Source organism: Cloeon dipterum, chromosome X (genome assembly GCF_949628265.1).
Source record: "Cloeon dipterum chromosome X, ieCloDipt1.1, whole genome shotgun sequence".
NCBI lineage: Eukaryota > Metazoa > Arthropoda > Insecta > Ephemeroptera > Baetidae > Cloeon > Cloeon dipterum.
In genome coordinates this window covers 4,154,740-4,168,293 of record NC_088790.1, presented here as the reverse complement: position 1 = coordinate 4,168,293, position 13,554 = coordinate 4,154,740, and the positions used below count along the sequence as shown (strand labels likewise).

General features: G+C 44.6%; 1 protein-coding gene across 5 annotated transcripts in view; it reads right to left on the bottom strand.

The window, feature by feature from the left end:
* Positions 1–13,554, bottom strand: part of LOC135946666 (acetylcholinesterase-like) — a 48,839-nt gene that overhangs the window by 34,061 nt on the left and 1,224 nt on the right. For 3 of the 5 annotated variants that reach the window (XR_010575533.1, XR_010575535.1, XR_010575536.1), the window contains exon 1: positions 9,510–9,667. The exons of 1 other annotated variant lie outside the window; for it this stretch is intronic. The gene's annotated coding sequence lies outside the window, so the exon portion shown is untranslated. Of the gene's footprint in view, positions 1–9,509; positions 9,669–13,554 lie in introns of those variants that run through there. One more of the 5 variants, XM_065494970.1, reaches the window with a different exon arrangement.

The window sequence follows — 13,554 nt, the reverse complement described above, 5'->3', positions numbered from 1 at the left end:
GCTGGATAAATTTTAAAAATCCAAATTTCAATCAATAACGTCCATAATTTCTTATAAAGTGACCACTTTTAAATAAACATTAGATTTTCAGACTTTGCTCAGTTTTATTTTTTTCATAAAATCTAGCTTCATTTTGGCTACTTAAAATTTTTACGTGTATATTTTCCAAAACAATTTCTCCAGGAAATAAGGCTGATGAAATTTTTTCCTATTGAAATTAAGAATCAAAATGAATAAATTGCGGTGTTTTTGCAAACACAAAGCTCTTGAAGAACCGCTAGTTTGAACCCGTTCATTCGAAAGGCTAGAGGTATATTTATTTCCTCTAATAAAACACAATTTGTTGTCTTATTTCCGTCGTGCAGGCAACGAGCCGTGAGCCAATAAGTAACCGGTCGTGGGCAATAAATTAGATTTGGCTCGACATTTTTATTCTGCAATATTAGGCGCCGGCCTGTAATAAAAGACAATAAGATCAAAAGAACGCGAGCCGGAATTACAGGGGACACTTTGCAAACAATGCAGCACGAACAAAAACGAAAAAAGCAGCGAGTTCCGGAGCCCGTCCGTCCGCCTGCCAGCAGGCATTTTTTATGCCTGACAGTTCTCTGGGAAAACGGGAGCGATTCGCCAGAAAAGCGAGCTGCCGTCAACTATGAAAGAAACTAGCCACTCTCTCCGAGTATTTGAGAAGTTGTCAGGCTTGTCCTAAAAAGCTACGCAGCAGGGTAGCTAGTAGCAAGAAGAGAAATCTCTGGGATCCAATTCGCACAGCTGAGCTTTGGAATTCATTCAAATTATATACGTTCCCCCTAGCTTTCGAGAGGAAAAAATCAAGCTGAAAGGTTTTTGGTCGCTTGCCAATCAGTTGTTTCGTTTCTGGTACTCTAATTGCATTTTTCCTCGGAAATATACATCCGAGTTTTTGCGTGGTTTTGCGAATATTTATTCACACTGTGACCGTGGGTGCCGGCGTGGAATGTTGGCCCGCAAAGGCGCCACTGCCGCACGCTCGCCTGCCTGACAAAGAGATAGAAGGGACCAAATACCGCAACAAAACGCCCTCAAGGTTATGCCTGCGCGCGGCTTCACAGTATAGTCGCTCTCGCTTCTTTTTGCAGATAATGACACGAATTGTGCTCCGCTATGACCACTGGGCTTTTTGCCCAGCAAATTCCATCGCTGACAACCACACCACTCAATATCGCCTTTGGAACTCATCCACCGCTCTTTCAACGTCATCTCTGAGTCTCTAGCCAAGAGACGTATGGCGTTTGCGTTCATTCATCCATGCTGATTTTTATTTAAATATGGATAATTTTGAGGTAGCATATTGGAATTTAATTTTTGACGGTGTCAATCGATTTCTGAGGGTCGAAATGAGTTAGACAGCCGAATCACTCGGTGAAGAATCCGACAAAATATCCCGAAAATTAGCGATTTTAGGTATGAATCTCGGCAACCAAACAGATATTCTTTGATTGGACGGAGCGCTTGCCTAAGATCGAGACAGCAGCGCCTCAGCGACAACTAGCACAATTAAGCAACAAACCCTACTGCTGGCTACCTGCGCTGGCTGTTTCTAATTCATCCTGGTGGCGATTAAATTGCTGGTTTTCGGCACGTCATGTCGAATTTGGCACAGTGAAAAGTGCTACTTTCATCAGCGACATAAATTCTTCTGACAAACCGTGGTGAAAAAGCAGAGGTTTTTCGCCTTTACCATCACCAGCAACGCTTTACAACTTCGTGAATTAATTTCACCTTTCCACGCTACACCAATTTCAAGTGAGGAAAGTCGGGCTGTTGGCGTGGAAGGTGCAAACGACACTGCTTTGATTAGTCTCGGAAGCGGTTTGCAGGTGTCTGTCATTGATTTTCCGCACAGGCCGAAAAAGCGAGCGCCCGAGTTGTCAAGTTTGCGCGAACAAGAAAAGGGGTGGCGGTTGCATAGCCACGAGCGGCTCATCCCTTTCATTTGGCTTTTGACTCGGCGCGCGCCTCGGCTCGCTCCTCTCCTTTTATCCTCTTGACTGATGATGATAGAGAGTTGGGCACTTAAAATCCACTAATTAAAGACTCCATCATCGTCGTCATCTCCTCCAAGTCAACAACGGCAACAACAACGTGCCTGCAGTAAAAAAAATACTGATCCTATGCAGAGAAACTCGCTGATTTTGTTTACGGTCGGGCGAGGGGCTAATTAAATCAATCCACCAGCCTTGTTGAAAGATTAATTACCATTTTTCTCATTTCGCGTGACCCAGAATGCAAATTCGTCAGCGCCGGGCCTTACACGAGTCGCTGCTGCCTCTCGAGATTTGCATTTGGCTGTTTTACTAATATACCGCCAGGAATGCGTTCGGGAATTCGTATATCGATGTTCGCTTTCCGCATCAAACTGCTACAAAATTAAAATTTTGGAGGTCGCGGCAGTAACATTTTATGTCGGCTGCCTACAAAAGATAATAACACGCAGCGCCCAGGCACATAAAAAGGAAACGACAATTTCCATTTAGCCAGACCAGTATTTTCGGTCCATCGAACAATTTTCCAATAATCGGATATTGAAAATATAATCTCGGGAAACAACTGACTGGGAAGATTTTTATGGGAAATTGAACATTAATTCTCAAGAAAAGGGTTGATCTAGCGGAAAACTGCAAATGGGAAGCGCACCATTTGGCCCAAAATTTTTAATGTTTACAAAACAAGTCAAAAAGCGATGTATTTTTGATTAGCGGAGGACCACAAATGTTCTGATTGGCCAAAAATAACAAAAACCTCCGCAGTCCTCCACCCAGCGAAAATAGATCGCTTTTTGACACTCATATTGGGAAATTCGGCTTGTAGGAAAGGACAGTATATTTTTAGATTGGTTTTTGCTTCAAATGTTGTGCTTCCCTTTTCGAGACATTTTCTCACTGCACGAGTGCACGGCTAGAGAACGAGATTTCACTCCCTCTGCATAAATGTGGTGCAGCTCTTTTTAACAAAACTTGTTAAATATTTCAATCCCGAGCAAAGAAACGCTACACCTCATACAAGATAAAAATGTCATTTTCATTTCAAAGTTCTCGCATACTTTCAAATGGAGGTGCTTCCTTTTCTACTTTTGTTCCGCTCGTCACCGAGTCCCGCTGTTGCTAAATATGTTTACAGCGCGAGTGGCAAATTCAACACGGAGCCAACCTGGTGTGAAAGTATTCTCGCCGCCTGGGGCTGGTGGTACAAACACGTGTGCAGAAACGCCACACAGCGCTGGAAAAAGGATACCGCATATATACACTCATTCGGCGCGGCAGCGGCGGAGTGGTGAGCCGAGAGAGACATCTGCTAGTGATGTAGCATCAATGGCCATATTTGCAGAGCTGCTTTCTTTACAATTGGAGCGCCGAGGACGTTTCAATTACTCAATAAAGGAGGATGAATGAATGGATACAGTTAGCGCTGCGCTGCTTCATTCCAAGGCTCAACAGTGTCGATTTTATAAACGCCTCTCGCGATTTTTGAATAGAAAACCAGCTCGCACTGGTTTCAATACCTTTTTCAACTTGATACATTGCCTTTCACAACGGCCTGTGTGCGCAATGATTAGAGGAAAATAGAACAGAAATAGAATGTTGAGCTTTTGAATTTTTGTTGAAAAGGGTGAGTTTTGTCACTAGTGTCCTATTTTCGATTTTTGCTCATTTTCAAGGCCGGTATTTAGCCTTTTCATCTAAAATTTCTCATTTCGGACATAATAGGGAAGGGAAACCTTGCTCTTCTTTGAATAATAAGAGGCCGCACGAGTAAATTTATCATATTACGCCGGTTTTCCGAAGATGGCAATAGGATTAGTACACTGAGAGCAGCGGATATTGATTTTGGCTACAGGGGAGCACTAGGAACGAAGCGAGTCTGCAGTACAGAAGAACACAGGGACCACACCATTTGTTCGATTTGGCCTGGCCAGCGGAGAGAAGGAAAAAGATGCAGCTAACAACAACATCTCATTATCTGTTTCTTCCTCTGCCGACTGCACTCGGAAGGGCTTCACTCCAGATTTATTGCTGCGACGGGGAGCGCAGGAACGAAGAGCAAAGACCCGCCAGACAGAGGGGACCGTATGAAACCGACGCGGCGTATAATGGAATATCAATAGGCCGATGAGAGAGAGAGAGAGAGAGAGAGAGAGAGAGAGAGAGAGAGAGAGAGAGAGAGAGAGAGAGAGAGAGAGAGAGAGAGAGAGAGAGAGAGAGCGAGCGAGCGAGCGAGCGAGAGGCGTGTGCATGCTGGCCGACCTTATCTCCTCAACTGGTGCACGCCGAGCTTGCAGTTTTCATCTGCTCCCTCGCTCGCTCGCTCGCCCGATTAATTCACTAGCCTTGAAGGCGGCCAACTTTCTTCTGAAATTTCGCCTCTCTGGCAACTTCAGCAGGGCTCTCGCTGCTGATTTATTGGCAAATATTGTGCCGCTCTAAGGAAATAATTTGCATAGCGCCGTCGCTCTGCGTGAAATTCGAGCGAAACTTTTAGACTATCGCAGAGACCAATTTGTGTGTTTAAAATTGCATTCTTATTTAAAGATATTATGAATGAATTTATTACTAAACGCATATATGCGTGCGACATTAAAAAATATTAAAATTTCAGTTTCACAGAGAAGACTCTGAAAATGTCAAGTTTATCATCGATATCCAGCCACTTTTCAAGCAATTATGGAAGTTTGATTTTTTTATATTTAACTTTCGAATTCCGGAGGCGCCGGTCTAAGGAACCCGAAAAAATTGTCATCTCTATCGAATGATATCGGATTAAAAGGTGCACTCCACTTGTTAAATTAAATCTGAAAAACTGAAATTCAGTTTCATCCAAATTTAGAAATTTTAAAACATTTAGGGACAATCAACGCTCCCCCTGCTCAACCACGAACAAGAGTTTATGTAGCGGAATTAAAAAAAGAGACCAGCTCCAAGGCAGGGAGGCGAATTCGGACAAATTCAGGTAAGACATATGTCACCCCCGTCTAGGTGTGACAAATGGCAACGAGGAGCAGAAGCCACTTCCTAAGCGGTTATTTTTCCGCTCGGCTGGTGGCTGGGTCGTCCGTTCCAGTTGTAATAATAATAGTAAAATATCCCCATAGCCGTCTCGATGTTCCCTGCGTGTTAATTTGTAACAACGTTGTGCGCGCGGCTCCCCTGCACTTTATTCAACCATTACATCTAGGCATGATGAGTTTAAATGGTGCTCCCCACTCGCACAAAATTTATTGCGGCTCATCTCGCGACACGCACAAATTTATAAAAAATGTTTCAGCCGCCAGCGGCGCGACTCAATTTTCCATCTCTCTGTTTTTGCCGCTGTCTAATCCCGGGCGCATGCAAAATCGAAAACTAATTTACGATCGAGTGATAGATTTATGGTGTTCGCCCTATCCCGTCAGCCTCCATTATGTGGAGCTGGCGAAAAATTTCGAATTCCGCGTGGCCGTATGGAAAATCAATAATTAATTCGTCGGTGGACGCACGTGGTTTCTGCCAGAAAGTGCGAATCCGGTGAACCCGCTCTTTGACCTTTCCGTACCTATTGTACTCTGCCCGCCCTTGGGCCAAGCCGGTTAACTCAATTAAATGTTAAACTCGGGTGGCAACGAACTGGTTTGTGCTTTGATACGATATAGTGTGTACGTGCGCGTACGTACGAGGAAAGATGAGACACTGACGTCGATGCAGAGGGCGTGCAAATTCTATTGCAGAACGCAAATTCGCAATGCCCTTCATGCTGATGCTTTTAACTAAAATAAAAACGCCGCAAACGCAAATAAAAGCTGCATAGCTGGTGACACGATTTCCATCCATTCTGGTTTTCAGAGGATGATACGCGGTGAAGAGCTCCTCTTTCCTTTATTTTCGGACAAAGAAAACTTACACAGCGGAATAAACCGACTTAACCATTGTAAAACAGCTGTTGTAGGTAACTCTGGAGTCGAATTTCAGTTTAAATAGCACTGGTATTTCCTTTTAAACAGTGTCCATCGATTCCTGAGGATCGAATAAAAGGTTAGGCAGCTGAATCATTTGGTCGACAATTTTACACGACATGCTGAAAATCAACGAAATCGTAAAAAGTTGTTACTCCAGCGGTTTTTGGTCTGAATAACCTAGCAAAAAGTTTCTAAAGAACGCTGGCAACCAATCAGAGGAGGGATTGGATGAAGCGCTTGCTTAGGATCGAGACAGCAGCGCCATCCAATCAGAGAACCGGTTCTTGTGCCGCACTTTTTCTAGGTTCAGACTTTTTGGTTTTTTCGCTTTCAACAATTTAATTTCGGCACACGTGTGTTGAATATTCGACGTAGGGATTTGACTTTGACCCTCAGGAATCGATTGACTATATTTAATATATATTAAAAATTAAATTCCAGCGTGCATATTTTTAGAATATCTTTTATTCCCGTGTGGTGAATAGCGGCGGCAAACAAACGAAAATTTGTTAGGAGCGGTCGCTGTTAAAACTCAATAGAAATTTCAGGGTGTGCAAATTTTACATCGGGGCCTATTTTGCAGTGGGCCCAATGGGGCGGGTTAATTGGCAGCAACAAAGCATCACAACAACGCTCGGGACGAGGGCAAAATCAAATTGTGCGAAACTGCGTGCATAACAGAGTTGCTGGTCGGAACGAACGAGCGAGCCAGCCAGCCAGCCAGGGCGAGATGCTGGTCTGCAGCAGCGTATGAAATAATTATATTAGGCCGGTGGTGTTGCGGCTTTGTGCCTACACAGGTGTGTAACTATGGCGACAGCCCCCAGCGCCGGCATGAGCCCTTTTATTGTGCAGAAACCAACTTAACAGGGTCAAATATAACGCTGAATTGAGTGGATGTTGCCATTTATTTGTAAATTTCAGGGCACAAGCACTTGGAACTTAACTTGCCGTTCAGTTTCATCCAGGCGGTAGATATTTTCTGCATTTTGTTTCTAAGGTTCGTGGCAAATGACCGAAAAAGTGCAGGTCAAACCTTTTCAAGTTAAATTTGATTTAATTTTTAGAATGAAATTTGCACATTTATGCCATCAAAAATGAATATAATGGCTCTTTAAAATTAAATTTATGTTAAAAATGAAAAATACTCGAGTAGGAAATCATTGGAATTAATAATCTACACCTAAAACTCCATTTTTCAAAAATTGAATCTTGTACAAAATCAAAACAAACGTGTTTTTTTTAATTTGCCTTTCCCGGTTATATTTACAAACTGTAAATTTTTTCTTCACACGAAAAAAAAATTTCGTTCTAATTTTTTTAGACATTTTTTAAAGACGTGTCTCAATTGCTGACCATTTAAAATCAATCATGGACCTTTTTAAGTGCAATGATTTTTAAAAAATAAATTCCAAGAGGCTATTAAGTGAAAGAGCAAGACCTAATTTGGGCGCCGGGCGGCGAGAGGTGGTTCCCAAACCATATAGCTGGCGCGGCGAAAACACGGCCCAGCGTACACGCTGCGTGTGCAGGCGTAGTAGCCGGCGTAGTAAACTGCTGGATGGTGAGTGTTTAGAGGCCAAACTAAAGTATCGATCTCGGCGTGCGCCTTTACTCTACATTATATTACAATACAGCAGCAGCAGCACAGCGGCAGCCAGCCCAACAAAACTTGCCCCATCTCCGGGCGCATCGCGCGCGCGACCTATTCCTCCTTGCACAACTCGCTCCTTCCTTCTGCCCCTTCGCCCAATTGCATCAGCCCTCAGCCGGCACTTTTTCGGGATCGGAGAAAAGAATGGCGGCGGCCGGATTCGCGTGGCGGAAATTTGGTCCGACCAATTTCTTTTCTCCCCCGGCCCAGCAGGCCACGCGTCCAGAAGGCATTTTTACGCAAACTTTTGCGCACGCTTGTGTGTGTGTGCCCTCCCCTACTGAATAAATAACTTTCTGGTGAGATTACTGAACTTCGCAATCTTCAGAATTGCTTGCCTGCGAAACGACTCTGCAGGCAAAGTTCGCATACCAGCTGGAAATCTGACTAAAACGCTTCGTTGTCTGTTTCGTGCGCACACAAAATTAATAAATTTTTGTTACTCTCTGCAGTGCTGAATGCGCAAAATCGTTGGGCTGGTGAAAATTAATTCTCGCAAGGGCAGGTCGTCGACGCCGATGAATCCATCATCGTGAACAATTCATTTCCGTGATGCCACCTGCCTGCGATGCATCTTTTATGAGAGTGCGAGTGCGAGAGAGACAATATTAACTTAACGATGGTGGCTGCGTGGTGTGTTGTTGCGGGGTAAAAAGTTTTGTATAAACAATAACTCATCATCATTGTTGACACACGCGCGCGGGCGCGCGAGAGAGAGAGAGCGAAAAAGGAATGAGAGCTCCATCCATAAAGTGGTCCACGCCGCAACTACCGAGCGGGCGGGCGGACGGGCGGGCGGGCGGGCGTCGAATGGTTGTGTTTCCGAGGTGGAGAGCGAGAACTGTGATGTTGCAAACATTTATACGCGCTGCTTTTTGTTTGGTTTGAAACTCGATGCATGGAAAGTCTCTCTCGCTTGCACGCATTTGTGTGTCAAAGTTCTATATTATGTGTGCGGTTTCAGTATTGTCTTTAATCATTTTGTGTGTGTGTCTGTGTGTGTTTGCTTTTCCAGGCGTTCGATCAAATGAAATTCCATGCGCGAGTGGCAAGAATTTATCGCTCGAGTTGTGTTTGGCTTTCTTTCGCATTTCAACAGCTGCTGCCGAGCAATCCATCAATTACCCGCCTTAGACCTGTCGATAAATCTTCATTTCTTCATCCAGCCAGCACTACGCAACGCAACGCAAGCAAGCCGCCGAGCTGTTACTTTTCTCGGCGCGGTCCTCGAGTCGAGCATATGTATTCTCGGCGGCGAGTCAGAAAAGTTGCGCGCCGCACAATTTGCACACCTCGTTAATTTCGCTGCAATAACTCTCTTTCATACGTGTGACATACATTCCGAGCGTTTTGCACCGCAACACGCGCGCTGCTGGGTAGCATTTCAACTGGCTGCCTCTCCGCTGCTCGGGGTCAATCAATGATGACCACACTTAGCTCTTCAAACGAGCCAGCTTTGGAAATTTACCCTTTTACATGCATGCAAAACATCAAGTCGAAGCCGAAATGCTCAAGCGGAAGTGGATCACAAAGGCCGAGACCTAAATTCCCCAAATGCCGCTGCCTGTGCTTTCACTTTTGCTCGCACTCGGCAACCCTTTTCCGATTGCAGACGTGTTTATTTATTAAATTTAATTTTCCCCAAGACCCCCGTGTGAAGATTTACGGAATTTGCACTTCTCGCACGTCTCGGCGAGGATGCCGGGAGGGGAATCGGAGAGGATAAACGAAAATCAAAAGCAGCGGCAGAGTGGCCAAGGTGCGCTGGGAGAACGCACTGCACCATTTCCCTCCGAGGGGGCGGCTGGGGGCGGGAGCGGGCCAGCGTCGGGGACCGGCGCGCGGCAGCGGGCCCTGCACCGATCCGCGCGCGGCGAAACTCACCGAAAGATGTTTCACTGCTGCTGCTGGGTCCGGTGGAGTGCAGAGGATGTGCTGCAATTATCAGCCAAGATTGGACTAGGTGCTGCAGTGAGGCGAACGCCACTCGGTTGGAGAGTGAGGCGGTCGGGCGGTCGGTCGGTGCGAGTTGGCTGCTGCCTGCCTGCTCCACTCTCATCTCGCCGCTTGCTGCTGAGTCTGCGCCGTGGCCGACTGCATCCGCCGCCGCCGCCGCCCCCTCGGCCGACGCTGTCTCCGCCGCCCCCCGGCTCGCACCCTCCACGGTGCACCAACAACTGCAGACAGCCCATTTGCCTTTCGCAAAGGCCACACCGGCTGACCGCCCGCGCTGCCCGCAGATATATTGCGGCCGGATTCGCTTCGATTCGCCCGTCGTGCTCGTCGCGTCAAGACGAAAAAAAATCAGTATTTAATCTCGACGGCTTAATGAGGCAGCGCGCCCAGGGGCATCACATACATTATCCTGTTCATTTGCTCCGAGTTGCCGGCGAAATTAACAGCCTAGCGCCGGTTGCTGATAATTAGAATATCGGCAAAAAGTGGGCGGTCGTACTATGCGAGTGCGAGCGTAGTAAAAAGAGGAAAACGTGCGCACGTACCGTACGCTTGCTCGCTCACTCCGCCTGCCAGACGAATTGCATTAATAAAATATTGTATGTGTGCGAGAGAGTGCGAGTGACTAAAAGTAACTAAGGCTGTGTACCAAAGGTACATAGGCAGCTCAAACGTACGCATTGTGTGCGGAGATGCTGCGCTGCCGCCGCCGCCGCCGCCGAGCGGAGACCCACTACCGTTCCGCTGAATTGGTCTAAGCCGGCGCACATACATATATATACACACACTCACTCTGGCCGAAATTAAACGTTCACCTGCACTGCCAAACTTTCCTCCACCCGTCCTGACACAGGCTTGTGAGGACTTGACACGAGCGTCTTTTTAGTCACGTCAAGATATATCGTTATGCATCAGGTGTGGCACGGAGGAGAAGCGGGTTGCATACCATCGCAAAGGTGTGTTCCACCGGTGTGCACCGAGTCGCAAGAGAAATAAGGTTAATGTCCAAGTACTTTCAGTGCTTGCATAACTGCAGCATGAGTGCATTATAATTAGCTAAAAGGAAATGCGTGTCGGGACCAAATGAAAAAAGCCATTTGGAAACTAAACGTAAAGACATGATGCAATACAAAAATGAGTACATTATATTCTAAGTGTAGCTGTTGCCTCTTGAATCAAATTCAGCACATTCAAGGAATAACTGTCAGCAAGAACAATTTGTTTCTTCAGGGAGAATTCAAATTAGTCAAAAATAGGTCAACTATTCTACTTAACGTGCCGAAAAAACGTAAAAACAGACATCAGAGAATGGAGCTGCTCTCTGATTGGCTAGTAGCGCTGGCCTAAGATCGAGACAGCAGCGCCACAGTGACAAGGCAGTCTTGTCGCTTGACTCACTTATGCTGTGGCACTGCTGTCTCAATTTAAATCCAGCGCTTTAGCCAATCAGAAAATCGGTTTTTACGTTTCCGCCTTACCTAATTCAACCCTCAAAATCAGGGATCGATTGGCACTGTCAAAAACGAAGTTCCATAGTGCTATTCTTTAATAAAAGTATCGGGTATTTCTAGAACTTACGACCTGTGTTTGTGCCAGCTCTCGCAATATTACCCCTTTCTTATTCGCATAATAAATTCCGCTCATGTGATACTGGAATATTTATGTGGCATAATCAAATTCTACGTTGTTCTCCTGCAAAAATTCTCCATGTGAGTGCGAGAAAGATGTATAAAATATTCTCAGCCTTGAGAAAATACTGCAGTAGGAGGAGCAGTGTGTGTATGTGCGCGCGAAGGAGACCGTGCCTGCTGGGCTAAAAGCATGAGCGGCAAAGAATGAGGTGCTTTTAGTTCACATTTGTGTATTTCGAGCATCCCGCCAGGAAGTGTGACTTTGACGCTATGTCAAACAAGGCCTTTCAAAGCTAAATTTACTTAATCCATCCTACCCGTCAATTTCACGTCCCAATTTTTTCCACTTCTAACGGAGCTTTTTAGAGGCGTGCAAATTGCATTAATTTCGAGTCCCACGCACGTTCAGCCGTTGGACGAAAATTACTCTCATTCCAATAGAGACGCGTTGATGCACCACTTTGGCAAAAAAAAACGGATCGGTCCTCTTTTTATTTATGTTGTGTACAAATCAATTAATCAAACGGAGGTCGAACAAAGAGCGCGGAGAAAAAGAGCTGGGCTCCAGGAAAGAGAGAGAGATACTTGTGCCTGCTGTGCTCTTGCTCTTTTTTCGGATGTATCGATCCAATTAAAGGTATGTTAGTGTGCGTTTGTTTCTCCTAGAATTGGCGAAGCAGTGGCATTTCCTAATAAGGGCGCCCATAAAAACACACCCCGCCGTCTAATAATAATAAAAGCTGCAGCCTCCTATTTTATGGCGGTTAATTTGTGTGTCTTGCGCCAAAACACGCTGTTTTTGCTGGCGGAGAACAAGAAGCACAAGTAACACACAGCAGTGCAGGTGCTGATAAAGGGGTCGCCCGATTTACTGCCACCTCCAAGCCCTAACTACTCAAATTGCCCCCCACGTTGCCAGCCAGCGAACGCCTCACATTATACATACAACGCAACACATGACGCCCCTGCGGCAGCCAATCTCTCTGATATTGCTTGCTTGGGCGCTAGCTAACTGCTACGCATTGAAAGTCTTTTCTGTTATATTAAAATGCGAAAGTGGTGTTGTTAAATCGAAATTGAAGTTTTCCAAAAATGCAAGACATCAAGCACCACACTGGAATTCATTTCTAAGGACTTATTTATTACTTACTTTATTATATCAAATTAGCGCAGGATTTTTATTTTTGATTTAGAAATTTAAATCAGTCTCAATTGAATTATAATTTTTGAATCAGTTTTCATTTTAATCCTTCAGTTAAATAATAATTTAACATGTTAAACAACCGACGCAATCCAATTGGTGGGGGCACGACTTTGATGAATTAGGCAAGATTAATTTCGATTCTGGTCGATGGGGCAGAGGCAAGCAAAGCAAAGTCTCTCGTCGTCACCTCTTTTCCTGTCGTGCCGACCGAAATGTATGTATAATATCGCAGCACCGCCTGCAGATCAGCTGCCTGAGCAAATTTTTCACTCGACACGCACCCATGAGAGACGGAGGAAATTACTTAAAAGCATTCGCACGTTGAGCAGTATTTTCTTGCCTGCTAGCGAGCGCGAGCAGCGAAAAGTTTATATAACAAACATACACATCTGGTCTGCTTGTACTTGCTCGCAAGGATATTTTTTTATTTCATCGCCACACGTCGCCGCAAGTGACTCTGGCAAATATGTAGCCCTGCCCCATTATTTTCGCATCACCGAGCTCGAATTTGGCTCTGCATGACTGCCAATTCGAATTTAAAGAGGAGAGAGTCTATGCATAAATCGATTTATGAAAATTTCTTATTATTTGTATGCAAAAATCTCTAGTGGTTTTTGCATTGAAAATTTCCAAAATAAATGGTTTTATAAATTTAAATTAAATTCATTCTGCCACATGTATTTTTAAATTTAAATTGATTCGATTTAACTAAAGCTCAGCGAGACGAATCACAAGATGTGTGATTTTCATGCTTTTGGAAAATTCAGAATTTTTTCTCAAGCACTTCATAGTCGCTGAATTATAAATCAAGACGCGTTTGATTTTTTTAAATAAAATCTATGATTCACATTAAAGTTTAAAAGGACAGCATCTGCCTTATTAAAATCATCAAATTTTAAGCTTTTTAGCTTAGTAAATAAACTACTAGGAGAGCAATATTCATACGGACCTAAAACAAAATAGGTAGCTATGCAACATGCGTGGCACGCATGAATTCTAGTTGCATACTTTCAGATTTCACTTAAAATTAGCATCAAATAAATTAAACGTGTAATTACTACAAAAAATTAGAAAAAATACTTTCTTTAATCCTTTGTTTTAATCTTTAGGATGGGGAAAATAGTTTATCAACTGATTT